At 41.0% G+C, this 26275-nt stretch overlaps 1 protein-coding gene across 4 annotated transcripts in view; it reads right to left on the minus strand.

Moving 5' to 3' along the window:
• LOC139759098 (uncharacterized) overlaps positions 1-17364 on the minus strand; it is a 339811-nt gene extending 322447 nt beyond the window's left edge. For 3 of the 4 annotated variants that reach the window (XM_071681058.1, XM_071681085.1, XM_071681076.1), the window contains exons 1-2: positions 17194-17364; positions 16426-16797 (exon numbers count right to left, since the gene is read on the minus strand). The gene's annotated coding sequence lies outside the window, so the exon portion shown is untranslated. The remainder of the gene's footprint in view (positions 1-16425; positions 16798-17193) is intronic. The other variant, XM_071681066.1, reaches the window with a different exon arrangement.
• Positions 17365-26275: the final 8911 nt, after the last annotated feature.

The raw sequence follows: 26275 nt of genomic DNA on the forward strand, positions 1-26275 counted from the left end.
CCCTCTGGTGAAAAGAGATAAGAAAATAACATGGAAAATTTTTATTCTAAACATGAGTCAGTGCAATAAGATTCTTGTTACACACACACACACACACACACACACACACACACATATATATATATATATATATATATATATATATATATATATATATATATATATATATATATATATATATATTATATATATATATATATATATATATATATATTTTTTTTTTTTTTTTTCTTTTAAACCATTCGCCATTTCCCGCGTTAGCGAGGTAGCGTTAGGAACAGAGGACTGGGCCCCTTTTGGAATATCCTCACCCGTCCCCCTCTCTTCCCTCTTTTGGAAAAAAAAAAATAAAAAAAAAATATATATATCCCTGGGGATAGGGGAGAAAGAATACTTCCATTGTTTTTCCCGCGTGTCGTAGAAGACGACTAAAGGGGACGTAAACGGGGGGCTAGAAACCCTCCACTCCTCGTACTTTAACTTTCTAAAACAGGAAACTGAGGAAGGAGTCACGCGGAGAGTGCTCATCCTCCTCGAAGGCTCAGACTGGGGTGATTAAATGTAAGTGGATGTAACCAAGATGCGAAAAAAGGACAGATAGGTAGTATGGTTGAGGAAAGGAGCCTGGATGTTTTGGCTCTGAGTGAAACGAAGCTCAAGGGTAAAGGGGAAGAGTGGTTTGGGAATGTCTGGGAGTAAAGTCAGGGGTTGGTGAGAGGACAAAAGCTAAGGAAGGAGTAACACTCCTCCTGAAGCAGGAATTGTGGGAGTATGTGATAGAGTGTAAGAAAGTAAAATCTAGATTGATATGGATAAAACTGAAAGCGGATGGAGAGAAATGGGTGATTGTTGTTGCCTTTGCACCTGGTCATGAGAGAAAAGATCATAAGAGACAAGTGTTTTGGTAGCAGCTGAGTAAGTGGGTTAGCAGCTTTGATGCACGAAACCAGGTTATATTGATGGATGATTTAAATACAAAGGTGAGCAATGTGGCAGTTGAGGGTATGATTGGTGCACATGTGGTGTTCAGTGCTGTAAATGGAAATGGTGAAGAGCTTGTAGATTTGTGTGCCGAAAAAGGACTGGTGATTGGGAATACATGCTTTAGAAAGAGAGATGTACATAAGTATGCCTATGTAAGTAGGACAGATGGTCAGAGAGAGTTATTGGATTTCGTGTTAATTGATAGGCGTGTGAAAGAGAGACTTTTGGATGTTAATGTGCTGAGAGGGACAGCTGGAGGGATGTTTGATCATTATCATCTGGAGGCGAAGGTGAAGTTTGGCAGAGGTTTTCGGAAAAGAAGAGAGAATGTTGCGGTGAAGAGAGTGGTGTGAGTAAGTGAGCTTGGAGAGGAGATTTGTTTGATGAAGTAACAGGAGAGATTCAGTGCGGAATAGCAAAAGGTGAGAGCAAATGACGTAAGGGGAGAGGGAGGAATTGTATGTATTTAGGGAAGCAGGGATGTCTTGCGCAAAAGATGTTTTTGGCATGAGAAAGGTGGGAGGTGGGCAGAGTAGAAAAGGTAGTGAGTGGTGGGATGAAGCAGTGATGAAGAAGTGAGATTGTTAATGAAAGAGAGGAGAGAGGCGTTAGATGATTTTTGCAGGAAAGTAGTGGAAATGACCGAGAGATGTAGAGAATAAAGCGGCAGGAGGTCAAGAGAAAAGTGCAAAAGGTAAAAATGAGGGCAAATGAGAGTTGGGGTGAGAGAGTATCATGAATTTTTAGGGAGAATAAAAAGATATTTTGGAGGGGTAAATAAAGTGCGTAAGGTAAAAGATCAAATGGGAACATCGGTGAAGGGGGCTAATGGGGAGGTAATAACAAGTAGTGGTGAAGTGAGAAGGAGATGGAGTGAGTATTTTGAAGGTTTGTCGAATGTGTTTGATGATAGAGTGGCTGATATAGGGTGTTTTGGTCGAGGTGGTGTGCAAAGTAAGAGGGTCAGGGAAAATGGTTTGGTAAACAGAAAAGAGGTAATGAAAGCTTTGCGGAAGATGAAAGCCGGCAAGGCGGCGGGTTTGAATGGTATTGCAGTGGAATCTATAAAAAAAAAGGGAGTGACTATGTTCTTGATTGGTTAGTAAGGATACTCAATGTATATATGGTTCATGGTGAGGTGCCTGAGGATTGGTGGAATGCATGCATAGTGCCATTGTAGAAAGGCAAAGGGGATAAAGGTGAATGCTCAAATTACAGATGTATATGTCTGTTGAGTATTCATGGGAAATTATGTGGGAGGGTACTGATTGGGAGGGTGAAGGCATGTACAGAGCATCAGACTAGGGAAGAGTAGTGTGGTTTAAGAAGTGGTAGAGGATGTGTGGATCCGGTGTTTGCTTTGAATGATGTATGTGAGAAATACTTAGAAAAACATATGGATTTGTATGTAGCATTTGTGGATCTGCAGAAGGCCTATAACTGGGTTGATATAGATCCTTTGTGGAGGGGTATTAAGAGTATACGGTGTGGGAGGCAAGTTGCTAGAAGCAGTGAAAAGTTGTCACCAAGGATGTAAGACAGGAAGCTAAGAAAGTGATTGGTTTCTAGTGAATGTCGGTTTGCAGCAGAGGTGCGTAATGTCTCCTTGGCTGTTTAATTTTTTATGGATGGGATGGTTAGGGAGGTGAATGAAAGAGTTTTGGAGAGAGGGGCGAGTATGAAGTCTGTTGTGGATGAGAGGGCTTGGGAAATGAGTCAGTTGGTGTTCGCTGATGATCAGCGCTGGTGGGTGATTTGGGTGAGAAACTGCAGAAGTTGGTGACTGAGTTTGGTGAGAAGTGTGAAAGAAGAAAGTTGAGAGTAAATGTGAATAAGAGCAAGTTTATTAGATTCAGTGGGGTTGAGGGACAGGGTAATTGGGAAGTAAGTTTGAATTGAGAAAAACCGGAGGAAGTGAAGTGTTTTAGATATCTGGGAGTGGATTTAGCAGCGTATGGAACCGTGTAAGCGGGAGTGAGTCACAGGGTGGGGAAGGGGGCGAAGGTTCTGGGAGCGTTAAAGAGTGTGTAGAAGGCGAGAACGTTAGAGAGAGTTAAAATGGTATGTTTGAATGAATAGTGGTTCCAACAATGTTATATGGTTGCGAGGGGTGGGCTATAGATAGAGTTGTGTGGAGAAAGGTGGTGATAGAAATGAGATGTTTGAGGACAATATGTGGTGTGAGGTGGTTTGATCGAGTAAGTAATGAAAGGGTAAGAGAGAATGTGGTAATAAAAAGAGTGTGGTTGAGATAGCAGAAGAGGGTTTTTTGAAATGGTTTAGTCACATGGAGAGAATGAGTGAGGAAAGATTGACCAAGAGGATATATGTGTCAGAAGTGGAGGGAACGAGAAGTGGGAGACCAAATTGGAGGTGGAAAGATGCAGTGAAAAAGATTTTGAGTGATCGGGGCCTGAACATGCAGGAGGGTGAAAGGAGTGCAAGGAATAGAGTGAATTAGAACGATGTGGTATACCGGGGTCGACGTGCTATCAATGGATTGAACCAGGGCATGTGAAACGTCTGGGGTAAGCCATGGAAAGTTTTGTGGGGCCTGAATCTGGAAAGGGAGCTGTGGTTTCGGTGCATTATACATTACAGCTAGAGACTGAGTATGAACGAATGTGGCCTTTGTTGTCTTTTCCTAGCGCTACCTCGCACACATGCGGGGGGAGGGCGTTGTCATTTCATGTGTGGCGGGGTGGCGACGGGAATGAATAAGGGCAGACAGTATAAATCATGCACATGCGTATATATGTATATGTCTTTGTGTGTATGTATATGTATACGTTGAGATGTATAAGTATGTATATGTGCGCATGTGGACGGGTATGTAAATACATGTGATGTAGGTGGGTTGAGCCATTCTTTCGTATGTTTCTTTGCGCTACCTCGCCAACGTTGTAGACATCGACAAAGTATAATATCAAAAAAAAGAAATATGTGTATATATATATCCCTGGGGATAAGGGAGAAAGAATACTTCCCACGTATTCCCTGCGTGTCGTAGAAGGCGACTAAAAGGGGAGGGAGCGGGGGGCTGGAAATCCCCCCCCCCCCCCCTGACTTCTCTTTTTTTTTTATTTTTTTTATTTTTTCTTTTTTATTTTCCAAGAGAAGGGACAGAGAAGGGGGCCAGTTGAGGATATTCCCTCAAAGGCCCAGTCCTCTGTTCTTAGCGCTACCTCGCTAATGCGGGAAATGACGAATAGTTTGAGAGAAAAGATAAATATATATATATATATATATATATATATATATATATATATATATATTTTTTTTTTTTTTTTTTTTTTTATACTTTGTCGCTGTCTCCCGCGTTTGCGAGGTAGCGCAAGGAAACAGACGAAAGAAATGGCCCAACCCCCCCCCCCATACACATGTACATACACACGTCCAGACACGCAAATATACATACCTACACAGCTTTCCATGGTTTACCCCAGACGCTTCATATGCCTTGCTTCAATCCACTGACAGCACGTCAACCCCTGTATACCACATGACTCCAATTCACTCTATTTCTTGCCCTCCGTTCACCCTCCTGCATGTTCAGGCCCCGATCACACAAAATCTTTTTCACTCCATCTTTCCACCTCCAATTTGGTCTCCCTCTTCTCCTCGTTCCCTCCACCTCCGACACATATATCCTCTTGGTCAATCTCTCCTCACTCATTCTCTCCATGTGCCCAAACCATTTCAAAACACCCTCTTCTGCTCTCTCGACCACGCTCTTTTTATTTCCACACATCTCTCTTACCCTTACGTTACTTACTCGATCAAACCACCTCACACCACACATTGTCCTCAAACATCTCATTTCCAGCACATCCATCCTCCTGCGCACATCTCTATCCATAGCCCACGCCTCGCAACCATACAGCATTGTTGGAACCACTATTCCCTCAAACATACCCATTTTTGCTTTCCGAGATAATGTTCTCGACTTCCACACATTTTTCAAGGCTCCCAAAATTTTCGCCCCCTCCCCCACCCTATGATCCACTTCCGCTTCCATGGTTCCATCCGCTGACAGATCCACTCCCAGATATCTAAAACACTTCACTTCCTCCAGTTTTTCTCCATTCAAACTCACCTCCCAATTGACTTGACCCTCACCCCTACTGTACCTAATAACCTTGCTCTTATTCACATTTACTCTCAACTTTCTTCTTCCACACACTTTACCAAACTCAGTCACCAGCTTCTGCAGTTTCTCACATGAATCAGCCACCAGCGCTGTATCATCAGCGAACAACAATTGACTCACTTCCCAAGCTCTCTCATCCCCAACAGACTTCATACTTGCCCCTCTTTCCAGGACTCTTGCATTTACCTCCTTTACAACCCCATCCATAAACAAATTAAACAACCATGGAGACATCACACACCCCTGCCGCAAACCTACATTCACTGAGAACCAATCACTTTCCTCTCTTCCTACACGTACACATGCCTTACATCCTCGATAAAAACTTTTCACTGCTTCTAACAACTTGCCTCCCACACCATATATTCTTAATACCTTCCACAGAGCATCTCTATCAACTCTATCATATGCCTTCTCCAGATCCATAAATGCTACATACAAATCCATTTGCTTTTCTAAGTATTTCTCACATACATTCTTCAAAGCAAACACCTGATCCACACATCCTCTACCACTTCTGAAACCGCACTGCTCTTCCCCAATCTGATGCTCTGTACATGCCTTCACCCTCTCAATCAATACCCTCCCATATAATTTACCAGGAATACTCAACAAACTTATACCTCTGTAATTTGAGCACTCACTCTTATCCCCTTTGCCTTTGTACAATGGCACTATGCACGCATTCCGCCAATCCTCAGGCACCTCACCATGAGTCATACATACATTAAATAACCTTACCAACCAGTCAACAATACAGTCACCCCCTTTCTTAATAAATTCCACTGCAATACCATCCAAACCTGCTGCCTTGCCGGCTTTCATCTTCCGCAAAGCTTTTACTACCTCTTCTCTGTTTACCAAATCATTTTCCCTAACCCTCTCACTTTGCACACCACCTCGACCAAAACACCCTATATCTGCCACTCTGTCATCAGACACATTCAACAAACCTTCAAAATACTCATTCCATCTCCTTCTCACATCACCGCTACTTGTTATCACCTCCCCATTTACGCCCTTCACTGAAGCTCCCATTTGCTCCCTTGTCTTACGCACCCTATTTACCTCCTTCCAGAACATCTTTTTATTCTCCCTAAAATTTACTGATAGTCTCTCACCCCAACTCTCATTTGCCCTTTTTTTCACCTCTTGCACCTTTCTCTTGACCTCCTGTCTCTTTCTTTTATACTTCTCCCACTCAATTGCATTTTTTCCCTGCAAAAATCGTCCAAATGCCTCTCTCTTCTCTTTCACTAATACTCTTACTTCTTCATCCCACCACTCACTACCCTTTCTAAACAGCCCACCTCCCACTCTTCTCATGCCACAAGCATCTTTTGCGCAATCCATCACTGATTCCCTAAATACATCCCATTCCTCCCCGACTCCCCTTACTTCCATTGTTCTCACCTTTTTCCATTCTGTACACAGTCTCTCCTGGTACTTCCCCACACAGGTCTCCTTCCCAAGCTCACTTACTCTCACCACCTTCTTCACCCCAACATTCACTCCTCTTTTCTGAAAACCCATACTAATCTTCACCTTAGCCTCCACAAGATAATGATCAGACATCCCTCCAGTTGCACCTCTCAGCACATTAACATCCAAAAGTCTCTCTTTCGCACGCCTGTCAATTAACACGTAATCCAATAACGCTCTCTGGCCATCTCTCCTACTTACATAAGTATACTTATGTATATCTCGCTTTTTAAACCAGGTATTCCCAATCATCAGTCCTTTTTCAGCACATAAATCTACAAGCTCTTCACCATTTCCATTTACAACACTGAACACCCCATGCATACCAATTATTCCCTCAACTGCCACATTACTCACCTTTGCATTCAAATCACCCATCACTATAACCCGGTCTCGTGCATCAAAACCGCTAACACACTCATTTAGCTGCTCCCAAAACACTTGCCTCTCATGATCTTTCTTCTCATGCCCAGGTGCATATGCACCAATAATCACCCACCTCTCTCCATCAACTTTCAATTTTACCCATATTAATCGAGAATTTACTTTCTTACATTCTATCACATACTCCCACAACTCCTGTTTCAGGAGTATTGCTACTCCTTCCCTTGCTCTTGTCCTCTCACTAACCCCTGACTTCACTCCCCAGACATTTCCAAACCACTCTTCCCCTTTACCCTTGAGCTTCGTTTCACTCAGAGCCAAAACATCCAGGTTCCTTTCCTCAAACATACTACCTATCTCTCCTTTTTTCACATCTTGGTTACATCCACACACATTTAGGCACCCCACTCTGAGCCTTCGAGGAGGATGATCACTCCCCGCGTGACTCCTTCTTCTGTTTCCCATTTTAGAAAGTTAATACAAGGAGGGGAGGATTTCCGGCCCCCCGCTCCCGTCCCCTCTAGTCGCTTTCTACGACACGCGAGGAATACGTGGGAAGTATTCTTTCACCCCTATCCCCAGGGATAATATACATATATATATACATATACACACACACACACACACACACACACATATGCACATACACACACACACACACACATACATATATATACATATGAAAAATGTAAGAACAATTTAGAAACAAACTTTTAGCTTGAAATGAATGAAAAAAAAAATGAATGTCACATAATGGTTCAACCTCTGGCTATGGAAAAGGAAATGTACAATTTATTCACACAAACGTCAATAGCAGTTCTCATCAATTTCACCACTGTGTCAATAAGCTTCAATGTCTAAGCTACATTTTTCTCCAACTTCACTATTTTCTTGTCAAAAACACCATGCATGAAAACTATCACTCCATTAACACAACTATAAACATTTACTTCCCCTTTAAAAGTTCTGGGGAAGTCTGTCTCGATACACTGCGGCGAGGCGACGCGACGCTGACACAATCACTGTCACAATATCACTTCTGCCTCCTCAAGTCAATCTCTCAGCCACAGTGCAGGCCTTCATCGTCGAAATCGGTCTTCTTCCTTGAAGCATTTCGGCATTCAGTAGTGACTCGGTCCTGATTTCTATTATCAATGAAGTTCTGTTGAGTCTGCATTGGTCACATGCTTCTTGCTGCTGCTGCTGCTTCTTATGCACCAACGCCATTCCACATTCACCCAGAAGACACTTTAGAGCAGCCATTCCTGGGCAAGTGACATCGCTTCGGGTCCAGTGCGGAGGAGGAGCCTTTCGCAGGGGAGGTTGTAGTACTGGCGCTGAATATGGGTGATCACACCTCCATAACGCAGTTGACGCATGATCTTGTTGAGCTGGTGTGTGGCGAAGCTGTTACGTGTAAAGGCAAAGGCATCGAAGTCCATCCTGACCATGTGTCTGGCCACGTGGAACTTGCATTGCTCTCCGCGGCTCTCGTACCTCTGAGCCCGTCCCACTGCAGAGGTGTACGTGTCTAACAAAGCGTACGTGCCGACGTATATATATATATATATATTTTTTTTTTTTTTATACTTTGTCGCTGTCTCCCGCGTTTGCGAGGTAGCGCAAGGAAACAGACGAAAGAAATGGCCCAACCCCCCAACCCCCACACACATGTATATACATACGTCCACACACGCAAATATACATACCTACACAGCTTTCCATGGTTTACCCCAGACGCTTCACATGCCTTGATTCAATCCACTGACAGCACGTCAACCCCGGTATACCACATCGGTCCAATTCACTCTATTCCTTGCCCTCCTTTCACCCTCCTGCATGTTCAGGCCCCGATCACACAAAATCTTTTTCACTCCATCTTTCCACCTCCAATTTGGTCTCCCTCTTCTCCTTGCTCCCTCCACCTCCGACACATATATCCTCTTGGTCAATCTTTCCTCACTCATCCTCTCCATGTGCCCAAACCACTTCAAAACACCCTCTTCTGCTCTCTCAACCACGCTCTTTTTATTTCCACACATCTCTCTTACCCTTACGTTACTCACTCGATCAAACCACCTCATCTCAAACATCTCATTTCCAGCACATCCATCCTCCTGCGCACAACTCTATCCATAGCCCACGCCTCGCAACCATACAACATTGTTGGAACCACTATTCCTTCAAACATACCCATTTTTGCTTTCCGAGATAATGTTCTCGACTTCTACACATTCTTCAAGGCCCCCAGAATTTTCGCCCCCTCCCCCACCCTATGATCCACTTCCGCTTCCATGGTTCCATCCGCTGCCAGATCCACTCCCAGATATCTAAAACACTTCACTTCCTCCAGTTTTTCTCCATTCAAACTCACCTCCCAATTGACTTGACCCTCAACCCTACTGTACCTAATAACCTTGCTCTTATTCACATTTACTCTTAACTTTCTTCTTTCACACACTTTACCAAACTCAGTCACCAGCTTCTGCAGCTTCTCACATGAATCAGCCACACCAGCGCTGTATCATCAGCGAACAACAACTGACTCACTTCCTAAGCCCTCTCATCCACAAGGGACTGCATACTTTCCCCTCTTTCCAAAACTCTTGCATTCACCTCCCTAACAACACCATCCATAAACAAATTAAACAACCATGGAGACATCACACACCCCTGCCGCAAACCTACATTCACTGAGAACCAATCACTTTCCTCTCTTCCTACACGTACACATGCCTTACATCCTCGATAAAAACTTTTCACTGCTTCTAACAACTTGCCTCCCACACCATATATTCTTAATACCTTCCACAGAGCATCTCTATCAACTCTATCATATGCCTTCTCCAGATCCATAAATGCTACATACAAATCCATTTGCTTTTCTAAGTATTTCTCACATACATTCTTCAAAGCAAACACCTGATCCACACATCCTCTACGATTTCTGAAACCACACTGCTCTTCCCCAATCTGATGCTCTGTACATGCCTTCACCCTCTCAATCAATACCCTCCCATATGATTTACCAGGAATACTCAACAAACTTATACCTCTGCAATTTGAGCACTCACTCTTATATATATATATATATATATATATATATATATATATATATATATATATATATATATATATATATATATATATACATATATATATCAGCGGTGTTGCCGGACTCCGCCTGACTGTGACTGGGGATGCGCTGCGACTATAGTAATTTTTGCGAGGGTCTAGCATCGTCAGTTGATGGAGGAGGGTAAAGTCTGGTCAGAAAACTCGTTCTTAAGGAGTCCTTCCTGTTCCTGCTACTGATTGCAGCAGTAAGTGTTCTGAGGGCATCTAGTCTGTGTTGTATGTGTGTTGATGTTATTGGTGTGGGGTGTGAATGTTATGTGTGTGTGTCGTATGTGATGTCTTAAATGGTTTGTGTTTTGTTCAGTGGGAGTGACTGATCATTTAAGATGTATGTATGGAGGGTGAGAGCTGGACCCGTGTCTATCTGGGTTAAAATGAGTTAATGAAGATGTCTGTGATGTTGCTCTGCTCTGGGTGAAACATTGTTCTACTCGTTTAATGTAATGTTGCATGCCTGATGTTGCTAACGTGGTGTCTGGGTGTTGTGATATGATTGTGATATCGTATACCTTGAAGAGGACCTTAATGGAGAGGTTATGGAGGGGATCGAAGACAACTGGAGAAAGAACTGCTTCTTAGGTAACTCCATTGTAGAGTTTAAGGGTTTTAGAGATACAACCATTGTTAATGACTTTGGCATGTCAGCCGGCTATAAAACTGTCGAGCTATTTTCTGTCATTGTTGAGGAGGGTAGTGTCAGGTATCTTGTGTATGATAATGTGTCGACGACAGTGTTATTCACTTACTTGATGTCTATTGTGCAGGACGGAAGTTGTAGTTGGTCGAAGCCACGTAGAATGTGCTGTGTTAGGTCAATGTTCGGTGTGGCGTCTGAGTGGAATATTTGGCTTGATTTTGTTGTTCTTTAGGATTTCACAAAGTTTGGATACTGAAACCAGTGGTAATATAGGACGGTAGGAGTAGGGAAGTTGGGTGATTTAGAAAGCTTTGAGATTGATGTTATGTTTGCAAGTTTCCAGATTTTAGGGATTATGATGTGTAACCACGAGTGGTTGAAGATGTCTGTAAGTGCCTATATTGCAACTGGGCCAAAGTGTTTTATGTGAAAGTGTGATATGTTGTCAGGACGTGTAGCAAAAGAGTTTTTTAAAGCTTTAATTGCATTGCTTGTATCACTGGGAGTGAAGGGTGGGTGGGCAGTTATTTCTGGAAGGATCTTATGCAATCTTTTCATAACTTTTCTGTTTTTAGGTTAGGTTAGTTTGTAGCTGAATTTTTAGCAGTGTCTCACAAATATCTGTGTGTTGTTTTAGAATGGAATGTCATTGGGATGGGTGAGAAGTGCATCAAGAATCAAGAGTGTGTTAGTGTGGCAAGTGTGGGTCTTCCTTAATGTTCGCCAGAGTGGTTGCTGTGGGCCTTGTGGTTTATTGCGGTCTCCTCAAATAACTTCGCAATCACAAGGAGTCTACGTTATTCTGCTATATTGAATAGCACACTCGTGGGATAATTATAGATAATTAATAGAAATGTACACACATATGCATAGAGGGAATTGGATCGATGTGTTATACAAGGGGCAACGTGCTTTCAATGGACTGAACCAGAGCAGAAACAAAAACAGCTTGGCTAAACCATATATATGTATATATATATATATATATATATATATATATATATATATATATATTTTTTTTTTTTTTTTTTTTTATACCTCGTCGCTGTCTCCCGCGTTTGCGAGGTAGCGCAAGGAAACAGACGAAAGAAATGGCCCAACCCCCCATACACATGTACATGCACACGTCCACACACGCAAATATACATACCTACACAGCTTTCCATGGTTTACCCCGGACGCTTCACATGCCCTGATTCAATCCACTGACAGCACGTCAACCCCGGTATAACACATCGCTCCAATTCACTCTATTCCTTGCCCTCCTTTCACCCTCCTGCATTTTCAGGCCCCGATCACACAAAATCCTTTTCACTCCATCTTTCCACCTCCAATTCGGTCTCCCTCTTCTCCTCGTTCCCTCCACCTCCGACACATATATCCTCTTGGTCAATCTTTCCTCACTCATTCTCTCCATGTGCCCAAACCATTTCAAAACACCCTCTTCTGCTCTCTCAACCACGCTCTTTTTATTTCCACACATCTCTCTTACCCTTACGTTACTTACTCGATCAAACCACCTCACACCACACATTGTCCTCAAACATCTCACTTCCAGCACATCCATCCTCCTGCGAACAACTCTATCCATAGCCCACGCCTCGCAACCATACAACATTGTTGGAACCACTATTCCTTCAAACATACCCATTTTTGCTTTCCGGGATAATATATATATATATATATATATATATACTATCCCTGGGGATATATATATATATATATATATATATATATACTATCCCTGGGGATAGGGGAGAAAGAATACTTCCCACGTATTCCCTGCGTGTCGTAGAAGGCGACTAAAAGAGGAGGGAGCGGGGTCTGGAAATCCTCCCCTCTCTTTTTTTTTTTTTTTTTTAAATTTTCCAAAAGAAACATAGAAGGGGGCCGGGTGAGGATGTTTCCTCAGAGGCCCAGTCCTCTGTTCTTAACGCTACCTCGCTGAGGCGGGAAATGGCGAATAGTATGAAAGAAAAAGAAATATATATATATATATATATATATATATATATATATATATATATATATATATATATATATATATATATATATATATATTATCCCTGGGGATAGAGGAGAAAGAATGCTTCCCACGTGTTCCCTGCGTGTCGTAGAAGGCGACTAAAAGGAGAGGGAGCGTGGGGTTGGAAATCCTCCCCTCTCGTTTTTTTTAAATTTTCCAAAAGAAAGAAGAGAGAAGGAGGCAAGGTGAGGATATTCCGTCAAAGGCCAAGGTCCTCTGTTCTTAACGCTACCTCGCTAACACGGGAAATGGCGAATAGTATGAAAGAAAAGATATATATATATATATATATATATATGTATATATATATATATATATATATATATATATATATATATATATATATATATATATATATATATATATATATATATCCCTGGGGATAGGGGAGAAAGAATACTCACGTATTCCCTGCGTGTCGTAGAAGGCGACTAAAAGGGAAGGGAGCGGGGGGGCTGGAAATCCTCCCCTCTCGTTTTTAATTTTCCAAAAGAAGGAACAGAGAAGGGGGCCAAGTGAAGATATTCCCTCAAAGGCTCAGTCCTCTGTTCTTAACGCTATCTCGCTAACGCGGGAAATGGCGAATAGTATGAAAAGAAAAAAGAAATATATATATGTATATATATATATATATATATATATATATATATATATATATATATATATATATATATATATATATATTCTCTGGGGATAGGGGAGAAAGAATACTTCCCACGTATTCCCTGCGTGTCGTAGAAGGCGACTAAAAGTGGAGGGAGCGGGGGGCTGGAAATCCTCCCCTCTCGTTTTTTTTTTTAATTTTCCAAAAGAAGGAACAGAGAATTGGGCCAGGTTGAGGGTATTCCCTCAAAGGCCCAGTCCTCTGTATATATATATATATATATATATATATATATATATATATACGAACAAAGTGCATAGGGACGCGCACCTTCATAGAACATACAAACCTCCAACAGCCAGCATCGAACCCGGGACATCTGTGCCAGAGGCGGGAATGCTACCGCAAGGCAGGCCCATAGCCTAGCGGTAGCATTCCCGCCCGTGGCACAGAGGTCCCGGGTTCGATCCTGGCTGTTGGAGGTTTTGTATGTTACACACACACACACACACACATATATATATATATATATATATATATATATATATATATATATATATACATACTGTTTGCTAAAGACCAATGCATACTTGTATACTCATTTGCCTTCCGTTAGTTTTTCAATCTCTCTCACCTCACGCCTTGAGTCATAAAGTGTGAATTAAATGTTCCATATTCACTTTCACTTTATTCTACAAATGCGTGAGATGTTTCGGGCTGGCGGATACAGCCCATCTTCAATCAAACTGATTCTAAATGATACAACATAATATAAAAACAAAATAGAAATAAATCACATCTTGTAGTGGTACAAATGAGAGCAACGACTTAGATAATACGCTGATCGGTGGACCGTGTTCCCTCGGCGTTCTTGCGTGGTGATATGGTCAGTAGTAGTCAGACCAACTCGTTGGGGGGTTTGCATCAGGTCTCCACAGCTGGGAAAGTCTGGTGGAAGTAACAGGTTGGGTCATTTTCCTTTCATCTGACTTTCCGATGCGTGGACACCTCAGGCAAGCCTCTCAACAGTTGACGTAACGAATTTGACCCCCGACCATCCACACTACCACGCATGAACGAGGGAACACGGTCCACCTATCGGTACATCATCCACGTCATGGCTCTCATTTGTACATTGAAGATGTGATACATTCATGTTTTGTTCTTTATAATGTATTGTATCATGTATAATCAATATAACTAAAGATGAGGTGTGATGTGTGCCTGAAACGTCTCATGTATTCCAAGAATAAAGAGAAAATTAAAATAGAACATATAATTCACGCTTTATTTGATGAAACAAAACATTTGGTGAGAATTTTGAGAAAAATAAAAACAACAGAAAGCTAGTAAGCTAGTGAGTGTTATATATGAGAATTGCTCTTAAACAGTGCATTAAGAAAATATTCTGCCTGCTTACAGGATAAAATTACATATATATATATATATATATATATATATATATATATATATATATATATATATATATATATATATATATATATATGTATATATATATATATATATATATATATATATATATAAATATATATATATATATATATATATATATATATATATATATATATACACTAGTTGTTTTATTTACTCTATGATATTCCCCTACGTTGAAATCCAGTGTCTGACTTCCTTACGATGTGGATCACTATAAGCATCAAGTGATGTGAAATGATTCATGATAAACAGGAACCTTCACCATTGTATACCACTCTGAGCGTATCAACACAAGGCAGGAACAATACAATAACTATTTATAGAGTAAACCTCAGATTACATGACATAATCAACACTTTGATAAGACAGCAACATCCAGTACTTTAACATTCTCGAATTACGTAAGGAACACATGTGTCAATCCGTAATGTTTCGAGTTCTGTTGGCTATAAATCCCAGCGTCTGTAGCGACCCTAGGCAGCTGCAGGTTCCTCAACCCTCATGATGGAAAAGACACCAGACGTGGCATTACGCCCCGTCACTGCCGATAATAGAATTACCAAGGGAGAGAGAGGGAGGGAGACTTTAATTAACTTTACATTTAATTGTAAACTTCAGAATTGAATTTCCTTCCTGAGAGAGAAAAAAGGAAATTGTTTACCAATATATCTATATTCTAATATTTTCTCCATTGATTAACTGTAAACTATTTTTTCCTAGATAATTACCTATGAATACTTAGCCCAGTTTACCTCTAGCTTGATGGAAGGCGGTAGCACATGTAACGCATCTCATGATACTGCGTAACACATGTAACACATCTCATGATACTGCGTAACACATGTAACGCATCTCATAACACGTAATACATGAAGCACTTCACATAACACCGTGTAACATATGGAACACATCCCATAACACCGCGTAACACATGGAAAACGTCCCATAACACCGTGTAGCACATATAACATTTCCTACAACACCGCTTTGCACGTGAAACACATTCCATAATACCCCGTAACACATAAAAGGCTTCCTATAACACCGAATAATACATGGAAGAAATCCCACAACATACCGTAACACATGTAGCACATTCCATAATGTAGCGTAATGCATGAAACATCCCGTAACACACCGTAAGACATGAAACACATCCATAACCCGTAACACATAAAACTATGCTATAACACCCAGTAACACATGACACACATTCTACAACATCCTTCTTGTAATTCTAAATATTTACCACAATACTGAGAAAAAAATCTATCCTTATGAACACAACAGATCCGAAAGCAATCTTTCACATGTTAAGCAAATCTGTACGTAGCGCAACAAGACCACAACACATTCCCATGTGTAATTGTGACCCTGGCAGTCTACAGTTGTTCTCAGGTCATGTGACCGACAGGATTTAAGTGTCATGATTCAGGGACGACGCTGCACATGGCAGACAAATGACCTCGACCTCACTATCCTGACGAAGACCCGGGCCTATTGGTCGTGTGGTGGCTGCTCTGCCTGGCCTACCCCACACCAACACCAGAACAAGAGGGACTTACCCAGCAGGGGTGGAGGTGGGGCGCTCCTATGGTCGGCGGTGGCGTGGTGGTGATCTGTAGCGCTGTAACCTGCCCTGAGGGGCAGTCCTAGCCCCAGGAAGGTCCTGGCCCCTGAGAGGCTCCGAGACCTAGGAGGGTCTTTGGCCCCTGAGAGGCTCCAACTCTTGGTAATCCGGGAACTTACGTTCCAATAAAGTGGGATTCCCGCAGCACAGACTGAGCGGTTGATAACTCCTTTGGGATCGTCGGCCTCACGTTCCTTAGGAAGATCTCTCAACGCAGAGATACAGTCTCTGTCTCTCGCTCGCTCTCTCTCTCTCTCTCTCTTTCTCTTTTCTCTCTCCGTCTCTCACTTAAAACTTCAACTTGTTACTGAAAAAAAAAATTCCTAAGATGATACAAATCTTACTTCAGTTTCCTGATAGCATTTATTTTCATACGATTGGCTCGATCATGTGAGCAGAGACGGTTGGTAGAAGTCCACCAAGACGACATCTCACTTTTCAAAGTTTTGAGAAAACGTGTTATTCATTCGAGGAATTATTCATCTGATGAATAATCACGGTGACGTGGAGCCGGGGAAACCAGTAGATGTATATATATATATACATGTGTGTGTGTATGTGTGTATATAGGAGTGCGGCATACCCTTGCACCATCAACCTCGCCACCACCTGTTGCCCGAGGCCAGCTGTCCACACAGCCAGCGAGACGTCATGACACCAGAATTACTCAACGAGGACGAGTAATCTCCGTGGTCTTACTCACCAGAGACACTAGAAAGTCCAGTACATATCCTCACTGTGAGAGTCAGAGTCGATGACAAATAAATAGTGAAGTTGAGCGTGCCGGAGTGTGTGTGTGTGTGTTTGTGTATGTGATCGTGGCGCGGGAGGGTGTAGCGAGCGTCGCCACACACGTCCACACACCACGGCTGCCTGCGCCGCACTGAACTACCTGCCAACCACGTCTTGCCTACCACCACCACCACCACCACGCGCAACACACGCACAATTGCACTCGCCTTGTTCCTCGTTCAGTCTCTCTCTCTCTCTCTCTCTCTCTCTCTCTCTCTCTCTCTCTCTCTGTATCACTATGTGCATTCCGTCATTCCCGTACATATGTGTACATAGGATTCAGATCTCTCATGCTGGACGAGAAATAACACATAGCCCAAGTATCTCTCGCTATTTACGTTAATGTTAAACGTACGAGAAGTAGATATTGCTACCCAGTTAATGATATAAACTATAGTTTTCTTGAGAGGAAAGAAAAACAGATTAGTATCTTTGCTAATTCAGCACAAAACACAGTAACACAGCATATGTTTACCAACATACAAACGTATGTGCAATGATACAAAATTCAACAGGATACATTCTGAGGATACAGCAGATACATAAACAGAGGCACTTCAGTCAAATACTTAGATAAATCGCCAAACACCTGACTGAAAAATGACCAAGGCAGATTTGTAGACAATATATACACTGAGTACAAGCTGCATTCAAAGACAGTGACATACAGACACGGAGTACAATGTACAGACAAACACAGACGCAGAATCAAACACACAGACACATATCATGCAAGACAATCCCTGGGTAGAACACATAACCAAACAGGTACTCGTAGAATCAAATATACAAACAATGATTCTGACCTACAGACACAGTGCCAGCCTGAGTCAGTCACGAGACAGAGAGAAACAAGAACTACACATCTGGAGTCAGAGCGAGTGGTCATGACAGAGGATGATGTACTACACACACACACAACACACACACACACACACACACACACACACACACACACACACGAGCAGAAACACACAAGCCTGAGACACATCGAGACCAAAGGCAGCAACACTCAAATCCCTGCGGTGTTGTTAGCACTCCACACTACGCCTTCCTCAGCGGTTGTATGTTTAGCAAACAACAAAGAAATGTTTTATGCTTAAAACAACAATAACAAACTCTCGACATATTATTTCACATAAGGCTTTTGACATTTCTGCTGGAGGGTCTTAAGGGAAAACTATTTACTGTTTTATATTTCTGGCGATCGTCAGGGATGTATGTGAGTTTCTGTTGTACAGTCATCATTGTACTGTTGTTGTACCTGCTGCTGTGCTTGTGAAAGTGCTCACATGTTCACACACATGTTTTCGTACATGTTCACACACATGTTCTCGTACATGTTCACACACATGTTCTCGTACATGTTCACACACATGTTCTCATACATGTTCACACACATGTTCACACACATGTTCTCGTACATGTTCACACACATGTTCTCGTACATGTTTACACACACGTTCACACATGTTCTCGTACATGTTCACATACATGTTCACACACACACACACACACACATGTTCTCGTACATGTTCACACATGTTCACACACATGTTCACAGATGTTCACACACATGTTCTCGTACATGTTCACACACATGTTCTCACACATATTCACTCACATGCTCTCACACATGCAGCTTGCCAGATGTAAATATATTGCGTTAGCGCTGATCTATACTTATGTTCATTATGAGAAAATGCTTCAAAACATCTCTAGACGTATCATCAGGATATGTATATAAATAACGTTTTACCGAGGATTCGAACTCAGGTCCTTCTACGAGGAAGGTTGGCAAGTTACCATTCGCCCACAAGGCGACAAATGTTTTCTATCTCAGACCAACCAAATGCCCATGAGATCTCCCGTCACGCGATGGGATCAGGGTTCGAACCCTCGGCGTCCAAAGGTAAATTGCAAACCTTTATTCCATGTGTTCAGTACATTTTATATATATATATATATATATATATATATATATATATATATATATATATATATATATATATATATATATATGTGTGTGTGTATTTCATTTATTTATTCTTTGTCGCTGTCTCCCGCGTTTGCGAGGTAGCGCAAGGAAACAGACGAAAGAAATGGCCCAACTCACCCCATACACATGTATATACATACACGTCCACACATGCAAATGTACATACCCATACATCTCAATGTACACATATATATACACACACAGACATATACATATATACACATGCACACAATTCACACTGTCTGCCTTTATTCATTCCCATCGCCACCTCGCCACACATGGAATAACATCCCCCTACCCCCTCATGTGTGCGAGGTAGCGCTAGGAAAAGACAACAAAGGCCCCATTCGTTCACACTCAGTCTCTTGCTGTCATGCAATAATGCCCGAAACCACAGCTCCCTTTCCACATCCAGGCCCCACAGAACTTTCCATGGTTTACCCCAGACGCTTCACATCCCCAGGTTCAATCCATTGACATCACGTCGACCCCGGTATACCACATCGTTCCAGTTCACCCTATTCCTTGCACGCCTCTCACACTCCTGTATGTTCAGGCCCTGATCGCTCAAAATCTTTTACACTCCTGCCTTCCACCCCCACTTTGGTCTCCCACTTCTCCTCGTTCCCTCCACCTCTGACACATATATCCTTTTTGTCAATATTTCCTCTCTCATTCTCTCAATGTGACGAAACCATTTCAATACACCCTCTTCTGCTTTCTCAACTACACTTTTTATTACCATACATCTCTCTTACCGTTTCAGTACCTACTCTATCAAACCACTTCACACTACATATTGTATTGTCCTCAAGCATCTCATTTCCAACACATCCACCTTCCTTAACACAACCCTATCTGTAGCACTTGCCTCGCAACCATATAACATTGCTGGAACCACTATTCCTTCAAACATAACCATTTTTGCTTTCGGAGATAACGTTCTCGCCTTCCACACATTCTTCAACGCCCTCAGAACCTTCGCCCCCTCCCCCACCCTGTGACTCACTTCCGCTTCCATGGTTCCATCCGCTGCTAAATCCACTTCCAGATATCTAAAACACTTCACTTAATCCAGTTTTCTCCATTCAAACTTACCTCCCAATTGACTTGTCCCTCAACCCTACTGAACCTAATAACCTTGCTCTTATTCACATTTACTCTCAGCTTTCTTCTTTCATACACTTTACCAAACTCAGTCACCAGCTTCTGCAGTTTCTTACCCTATTCAGCCACCAGCGCTGTATCATCAGCGAACAACAACTGACTCACTTTACAAGCCTTCTCCTCTACAACAGACTACATACTTGCCCCTCTCTCCAAAACTCTTGCATTCACCTCCTTAACAACCCCATCCATAAACAAAGCAAACAACCATGGTGACATCACGCACCTCTGCCGCACACCGACATTCACTGGGAACCATTCACTTTCCTCTCTTTCTACTCGTATACATGCCTTATACATACACACACACACACACACACACACACACACACACATATATATATATATATATATATATATATATATATATATATATATATATATATATATATATATATATATATATTTCTTTTCTTTTTCGAGACAAACACGAGTCACATTCTTCCGCACACGCTCTGAACATCACAACAACACTACACACAAGCTCAACATATCCCAAGAGCCTTCTCGTCCACGACGTAACTACCGTACAGGAGACACCGAGACCTACTGCTCAATTGTCCTGAATCGTCTGCACATTATTGTGTACACATTACAGCATATTATGACCTGTGCTTCCGACCGGTGAGACGTGGCCAGCTTCCTGAGTGCTGCAGGAGACTCAAAAGAATAGCAGGAACTCCTGGTTTAGGAAGTAGAGAGAGAGAGAGAGAGCAGATAGATCGAGCTATACGTGGGACAAACCGCACAGAGTTGTACATGGTTGGTGTGTAGCAAGTGCGTCATTATAGTATTACTGTAGTGTAAGCCGAATACATTAAACTAATTGCCAGATGCCGCTTTTTCATTCATAACTAAATATCGGTATTTGTACCGAAAAGAAAACGGGTCCCCATTTTAATGGAACTGTGTCTGAACGTTTGTGTCGCCTTTTGGCCAAATTATATAAGCCATGTAACATGAAATGAACTACGTTTGTAGGCTGTAGTATGACTTTTGACCGGACTTCTCTCTCTCTCTCTCTCTCTCTCTCTCTCTCTCTCTCTCTCTCTCTCTCTCTCTCTCTCTCTCTTTATATATATATATATATATATATATATATATATATATATATATATATATATATATTCCTATGAGTCCACGGGGAAAATGAAACACGAAAAGTTCCCAAGTGCACTTTCGTGTAATAATCACATCATCAGGGGAGACACAAGAGAGGAATATAACAGTCAGTTGATATACATCGAAGAAACGAAGCTAGGACACCATTTGGTAAACATGTGATTGTCCAAAACATACAACGAGCGTTCATAAACTTATCATTTTACAAATCTTATCAACAATAAAGCTATCTAATTTGTATAGACCATCACTAATATTAAGATTATAATTCTTTGTGTATTTAGTAATAGAAGATTCAATGATATTTCTCTTGGTAATAGAGTTAGAGTTAATAACTGAGATGGCGTTACTCCAGTCAATACAATGATCATAGTTTTTAACATGATTAAACAAGGCATTTGATTCTTGTCCTGTTCTTATACTATATTTATGTTGCTTAAGTCTAATAGAAAGATCCTTACCAGTCTGACCAACATAAAATTTATCACAGTTTCCACAAGGCACTTTATAGATGCAACCAAGAGAATTTTCTGGTGAATATCTGATTAAGATATTCTTTATAGTATCATTGTTGCTAAAGGCAACATTTACATTAAAGAATTTAAGCAACATGGGAAGCAAAGTGAAATTATTATTAGAAGGGAGAACTAAAAGATTCTTGGTGTCAATAGGAGGTTTGGGCTCAACTCTATAAAATGATTTCTTTGCTAACTTAAGGGATTTATCAATGAAAGATCTAGGGTACTTTAACTTAGATCCAATAGAATATATTTTCTCAAACTCATCCTCAATAAACTCTGGGCTGCAAATACGTAATGCCCTAAGAAACATAGATTGAAATGATGATGATTTAACTCTGTCATGTTGAGATGAGTAATAATGGATATATGAGCATACATTGGTGGGTTTTCTGTATCTGCTAAACTTAAACTTGTTTCCTTGTCTATGGATCATGCAATCTAAGAATGGTAACATACCATTATTTTCATTTTCTACAGTAAATTTGATGGAAGGTACTAAATTGTTAAGTAAGGGGAGAAATATTTGTACATTTTCATTTGTTGGCCAAACACAAAGAACATCATCTACATACCTAAACCAAATTGCATTAGAAGGTAAGATATCCTTTAATATCTTTGTTTCAAAAAATTCCATATAAAGATTACTTAGTACAGGTGAAAGAGGGTTACCCATTGCCATACCAAATTTTTGAGCATAATAATCTCCATTAAATTGAAATAGTCTTTTATAGACAATTTCATCAGTGCATTGAAATCAGACTTTGAAACAGGTCAATGAATATCATCCAAGACATCAAATACATATTCTAAAAAGTCATCAACTGGAACTTTAGTGGAAAGTGAGTAAACATCAAAGCTAACTAGTTTGAAATCAAAATTAATATTGATATTGTTTAGCTTGTTGACTAAATCTACATTGTTCTTGATATTAGAATTTAATACCTTACCCACTAAAGGGCTTAATAAAGAAACTAAGGAATAGAGTGAATTGGATCGATGTGGTATACCGGGGTTGACGTGCTGTCAGTGGATTGAATCAGGGCATGTGAAGCGTCTGGGGTAAACAATGGAAAGCTGTGTAGGTATGTATATTTGCGTGTGTGGACGTATGTATATACATGTGTATAGGTGGGGGGGTTGGGCCATTTCTTTCGTCTGTTTCCTTGCGCTACCTCGCAAACGCGGGAGACAGCGACAAAGCAAAAATAAAATATATATATATATATATATATATATATATATATATATATATATATATATATATATCTTTCTTTCATACCATTCACCATTTCCCGCATTAGCGAGGTAGCGTTAAGAACAGAGGACTGGGCCTTTGAGGGAATATCCTCACCTGGCCCCCTTCTCTGCTCCTTCTTTTGGAAAATTAAAAAAAAAATGAGAGGGGAGGATTTCCAGCCCCCCGCTCTCTTCCCTTTTATATATATATATATATATATATATATATATATATATATATATATATATATATATATATGATAGAGTTGATGGAGATGGTCTGTGGAAGGTATTAAGAATATATGGTGTGGGAGGCAAGTTGTTAAAAGCAGTGAAAAGTTTTTATCGAGGATGTAAGGCATGTGTACGTGTAGGAAGAGAGGAAAGTGATTGGTTCTCAGTGAATGTAGGTTTGCGGCAGGGGTGTGTGATGTCTCCATGGTTGTTTAATTTGTTTATGGATGGGGTTGTTAGGGAGGTGAATGCAAGAGTTTTGGAAAGAGGGGCAAGTATGAAGTCTGTTGGGGATGAGAGAGCTTGGGAAGTGAGTCAGTTGTTGTTCGCTGAAGATACAGCGCTGGTGGCTGATTCATGTGAGAAACTGCAGAAGCTGGTGACTGAGTTTGGTAAAGTGTGTGAAAGAAGAAAGTTAAGAGTAAATGTGAATAAGAGCAAGGTTATTAGGTACAGTAGGGTTGAGGGTCAAGTCATTTGGGAGGTAAGTTTGAGTGGAGAAAAACTGGAGGAAGTAAAGTGTTTTAGATATCTGGGTGCGGACCTGGCAGCGGATGGAACCATGGAAGCGGAAGTGGATCATAGGGTGGGGGAGGGGGCGAAAATTCTGGAAGCCTTGAAGAATGTGTGTAAGTCGAGAACATTATCTCGGAAAGCAAAAATGGGTATGTTTGAAGGAATAGTGGTTCCAACAATGTTGTATGGTTGCGAGGCGTGGGCTATGGAATAAAGTTGTGCGCAGGAGGATGGATGTGCTGGAAATGAGATGTCTGAGGACAATGTGTGGTGTGAGGTGGTTTGATCGAGTAAGTAACGTAAGGGTAAGAGAGATGTGTGGAAATAAAAAGAGCGTGGTTGAGAGAGCAGAAGAGGGTGTTTTGAAATGGTTTGGGCACATGGAGAGAATGAGTGAGGAAAGATTGACCAAGAGGATATATGTGTCGGAGGTGGAGGGAACGAGGAGAAGTGGGAGACTAAATTGGAGGTGGAAATATGGAGTGAAAAAGATTTTGTGTGATCGGGGCCTGAACATGCAGGAGGGTGAAAGGAGGGCAAGGAATAGAGTGAATTAGATCGATATGGTATACCGGGGTTGACGTGCTGTCAGTGGATAAAATCAGGGCATGTGAAGCGTCTGGGGTAAACCATGGAAAGCTGTGTAGGTATGTATATTTGCGTGTGTGGACGTATGTATATACATGTGTTTGGGGGTGGGTTGGGCCATTTCTTTCGTCTGTTTCCTTGCGCTACCTCGCAAACGCGGGAGACAGGGACAAAGCAAAAAAAAAAAAATGTATATATATATATATATATATATATATATATATATGTATATATATATATATATATATATATATATATATATATATATATATATATATATATATATATATATATATATATATATATATATATCATAACTTTTACAAAATCCTCATTCATTTCCTCATGGCTGTATGTACTCAATGCATGTAGTAACATGGACAAGTTTGCTGGAGTACGCGGTAGTGTTAACCTGCTAGGATTTCATACAGAAGAATACAGAGGAATACACTGGGACCTTTCGAAGTTGTTTGTGATGGAGGAGGATCTCAGAAACTCCCAGATGAGTGTAGCAAAAGTTAGAAGGTAAACAGACAATTGAAAGAGAATGTCCTGCAGATTGCCAGTGTTACTAAGGAGGCGCAAATAATGTAAATCGTGGACTTCAAGCGAAGTGTCTATCGTCTGTTCTTCAACGTATCTATTGTACCGCTTTCTACCATCCTGATTGGTAGATTGTTCCATACGTTAACAGTCTTGTTGAATAAAAAGTACTTCACCTCATTCGAGATTAAACGTTTTCCCATCACTACGATTAATATGAGATGAATCAAATCTTAAGTAAGATAAAAATGATCAAAGCCTTTGATCATTTTGTAAACTTGTGTATGTCATCACTTAACCTTCTCTTTTCTAAGTTAAATAAATTGAAATCGTTTCATCTGCTCTCGAAGAATTTGTTTCTCAGTCAGGTTATCATCTTGGTAGCTTGATGCTGTACTTTCTTTTTTTCATTCTTTTTGTAGGATGATCAAAACTGAACCTAAAGGTCGAAATGTGGACGAGTTAAGGAAGTGCATGGAGTATGGATGATTTCCCAGAACTTTAATTCGAATGTCCCTAACTAGGAATCCAAGAATCATGTTCGATCTTTTCACTGCTTCTGTACACTGCTGCTGGCTAGGCTTCAGGTCTCCAGAGGTTATAACACTCAAGTTTTTCTTTTCATTTAAATTATGCAGTTCAGCAGCATTCATACTGTATCTGACCTTTTCGTGTTTACTACCAATATGTAAAACTTTGCACAGATCGATATTTGAATTCACCTGCCACTTATGAGCCCCGTTAGTTTATCAGTTTGTCTATACCATTTTGAAGCTGTAGACGTTCAATTTCAGATGTAAATTAATTTCCCAGCTTTGTGTCATCAACGAAATTCGATATCTTGAAATGCAGCCAATCATCAATATCACTGACATATATTAGAAAGAGAACTGGTCCAATAACTGATCCTTGTGGCACTCCACTTATGAGGCTTAACCCTTAATCACAAGTCTTTGTTTACTGCGTCAACCAGTTTCCTAACCACTGAAGTACAGCCCCATCAATGTTGTGTGACTCAGGTTTTCTAGTAATCTTTGACGAGGAACCTTTTCGAAAGCATTTTGAAA

Source organism: Panulirus ornatus, chromosome 2 (assembly GCF_036320965.1).
Source record: "Panulirus ornatus isolate Po-2019 chromosome 2, ASM3632096v1, whole genome shotgun sequence".
Lineage (NCBI taxonomy): Eukaryota > Metazoa > Arthropoda > Malacostraca > Decapoda > Palinuridae > Panulirus > Panulirus ornatus.